Source organism: Amblyomma mixtum, chromosome 6 (assembly GCF_055824585.1).
Source record: "Amblyomma mixtum isolate Tamu chromosome 6, ASM5582458v1, whole genome shotgun sequence".
NCBI lineage: Eukaryota > Metazoa > Arthropoda > Arachnida > Ixodida > Ixodidae > Amblyomma > Amblyomma mixtum.
This window is the reverse complement of record NC_143017.1, coordinates 4678977-4682898: the sequence shown is the minus strand read 5'-3', so window position 1 is coordinate 4682898 and position 3922 is coordinate 4678977.

Sequence of the window (3922 nt, the reverse complement as noted above, 5' to 3'; positions counted from 1 at the left end):
CCGCACTGCTGCAAAGACCTGATCCTCGGAATCGACTTCTTGCGTGAGCATGGTGCCATCATAAACCTTCCTGATCGCCTGGTAACATTTTCGACCCCTGGAACGATTTCAGCCGACACCGAACCAAGCAGAGCGGCCCTGCGCATAATCGACGCCTATGTGACCGTGCCTCCGCGATCCTGTGCCCTCGTTACCGTCATTTGTGACGACCGGTGCAGTGCTGACGGCGTAGCAGAACAGAACACTGCGCTTGCTCTCTCTCATGGGGTCTGCATCGCCAGAAGTATCGTCACGCTACGGAACGGCCTTGCAGATGTCCTTCTAACGAATTTCGGGACCGAACGTCAACACATCGCCAAGGGCACTGCGGTCGCATACTTCGAGGCCATCACCGAAATTAACGACTGCCTTGCCCTCCAGAGCGAAACGTCCAATTCTTGCACACCTCAGCTGATCCTCGACGTGAACCCAGGCTTACCCCCAGCCGATAGGGAGAGCCTAGTCGGCCTACTGCATCAGTTCCAAGACTGTTTCTCGTCTACGTCGGCAGTCAAACAGACGCCTCTCGCTAAGCACCGCATCATTACGGACTACAGTACCCGACCAATTCGGCAAAACCCATACCGTGTCTCACTGCGGGAGCGTGAAGCCATAGCTGAACAAGTCAAAGAGATGCTGCAGGATGGTGTTATTCAGCCGTCGAGGAGCCCGTGGGCTTCGCCTGTGGTTTTGGTTAAGAAGAAGGATGGTAGTCTGCGATTTTGCGTTGACTACCGGAAGCTTAACCAGGTTACCAAGAAAGACGTCTACCCGTTGCCACGCATTGACGGCTCTCTTGACCGGTTGCGGCACGCGCGCTACTTTTCTTCGCTGGACTTAAAAAGTGGTTACTGGCAGATCGAAGTTGAAGAGCGGGATCGTGAAAAGGCAGCGTTTGTGACGCCGGATGGCCTTTATGAGTTCAAGGTCCTTCCTTTCGGTCTGTGTTCAGCTCCGGTCACATTTCAGAGAATGATGGACGCTGTTTTGTCGGGCCTGAAATGGCAGACGTGCTTGGTATACCTGGACGACGTTGTATTTTCGCCAACGTTCGAAGAACACCTCCAGCGCCTCTTGACCGTGCTACAGGCTATACGATCTGCCGGCCTGACGTTGAAGCCCGAGAAATGCCACTTTGGTTATGAGGAGCTCCTTTTCATGGGCCATGTCGTCAGCCATCGTGGAGTCCGGCCGGATCCTGCTAAAGCAGCTGCCGTCGCCAACTTTCCCACTCCTTCGGATAAGGAAACGGTCCGGCGTTTTTTGGGCCTTTGCGCGTATTACCGGCGGTTCATTGCCAACTTTTCCCGACTTGCTGCACCGTTGACGCATCTTACAAGCGAGGACGTCCCATTCACGTGGACAGAACAGCAGCAGCAGGCATTTGATGAATTACGGCGACGCTTGCAAACCACGCCTGTCCTTGGTCATTTCGATTCTCGTGCGGAGACTCTCGTCCACACAGATGCCAGCAACGTGGGTCTCGGTGCTGTACTCGTCCAGTGCCAGGACGGCGCTGAGCGCGTAATAGCATACGCCAGGCGCACTCTGTCTCGTGCTGAATCTAATTATTCCACGACCGAAAAAGAATGCCTTGCCGTGGTATGGGCTGTGACAAAATTTCGACCTTACCTGTACGGCCGACATTTTCAAGTTGTAACCGATCACCACTCTCTCTGCGGGTTGACGAACTTACGGGATCCCTCTGGCCTCCTTGCGCGTTGGAGCTTACGCCTTCAGGAGTTTGACATGTCCATAGTGTATAAATCAGGGCGCCAGCACAACGATGCCGACTGCTTGTCCAGATATCCAGTCGAGGCTGCGCGCGACGACGACGAACCGGACTTTCCTCTCATCGAAGCCGTACACGCAGCGACTATTTCTAGTCAGCAACGTGAGGACCCGGCGCTGAAACCTCTCATCGACTTCCTGGAAGCACGTACTGAGGAGGTTCCCCAGCCCTTCGCAAGAACCCAGTCCTCCTTTTGTCTGCGCAACAACCTGCTGTACAAAGCCAACTTTTCTCCAACCGGAAGCGACTACCTCCTCGTCGTTCCAGCGAATCTCCGTGAAGAAATCTTGCAGGCGTGTCACGACGAGCCCACCGCAGGTCACCTCGGCTACGCCCGCACTCTGGCTCGGATCAAAAAGAGCTATTACTGGCTTAAGCTTGCGGCGACTGTACGACACTATGTGCGCACGTGCCGCAATTGTCAACGACAGAAAACACCCCCTGTCAAGCCAGCTGGACTTTTACATCCCGTTCAAGTGCCCAGACTCCCGTCTGAGCAAGTTGGCATGGACCTTCTCGGCCCTTTTCCAACTTCATCTTCGGGAAACCGGTGGATTATCGTCGCCACTGATTACCTTACGCGCTACGCTGAAACCAAGGCCCTACAGCGCGGCACAGCAGCCAAGGCTGCGAAATTTTTCGTGGAACGCATCGTCCTCCGCCATGGCGCTCCAGCACTAATTATCACGGATAGAGGCACCGCTTTCACTGCCAAATCTTGGCATCCCTCATGCGGCTGAGTGGCACTACTCACAGGAAAACAACCGCCTACCATCCCCAGACGAATGGCCTGACCGAGCGCCTCAACAAAACTCTCGTCTACATGCTGTCCATGTATGTTGACGTTGAGCATCGATCTTGGGACGATATCCTGCCATATATTACTTTCGCGTATAACACGGCTCAACAGGAAACCACGCGGAGGACGCCCTTCTGTCTGTTGTACGGCCGCGAAGTGTCGACAATGTTGGAAGCAATGCTGCCCCATGATGGCCGCGACCCCGACGTTGGCGCCGAGGAGTTCACGCTTCGCGCAGAAGAAGCTCGACAACTTGCAAGAGTGCGCATCCTGAACCAACAAGACCGTGACGCCCGACGTTACAACCGCCGCCACAGACTGATGACGTTCGCCCCGGACGACAAAGTGGTGGTATGGACCCCCATTTGACGCCGTGGCCTTTCCGAAAAATTGCTCAAGCAGTATTTCGGCCCCTACCGAGTTTTTCCGTCAGCTAAGCGACGTAGCCTATGAAGTTCTTCCTGATGGGGCTTCCCGGACTACTCGCCGTCAGCAGAGACCAGAGATTGTTCATGTAGTGCAGATGAAGCCCTATTTTTCGCGAGACATTCAGTGACTAAATGCTGTGCGTTACTCTGTTTTTTTTTGTTTCTTTCTCCCGATTTTCTTGTTAAAGCATCGGGCCGATGCTCTTTCCGAGAGGGAGGGTAATGCCACGTCTACAACAATAGCCGCTCGGCGGCTGTTCGGCACGCAGCTCGTGCGCCACGCGGTTCGCTGCTGAAGAAGACGAAACTGGACGTTCCATCCTGGCCGTCTTGGTCTGCGCTGGCATCATCTCGGTGTTGGCGTTCCTCTGCCGTCTGGACGCGGTGCTACCTGTACCAAGTGCTACGTGACAATATATATATATATATATATATATATATATATATATATATATATATATATATATATATATATAGGGGAAGGGGATGAGGGGCTCGTTATAAATATGACAGAAGCCAACAGCCACAGAAACCAAGGGGCACAGGGGATTTTTTTTTATTTAATATATTTATTTTTGGTGTTGATCAATTTAGAATATTACTGAATATGTTATCGCTTAAACCTAATTGACAGAAAAGCAGAAGAAAAAACAACCACATGCCGGCGGTGGGATCCGAACCCACGACCTCCGAATTATGCGTCCTTCTCCGAATTACGCGTTCTTCTGCTTTTCTATCAATTAGCTTTAAGCGATAACATATTCAGTAATATTCTAAATTGATCAACACCAAAAATAAATATATTAATTAAAAAAAAATCCCCTGTGCCCCTTGGTTTCTGTGGCTGTTGGCTTCTGTCATATA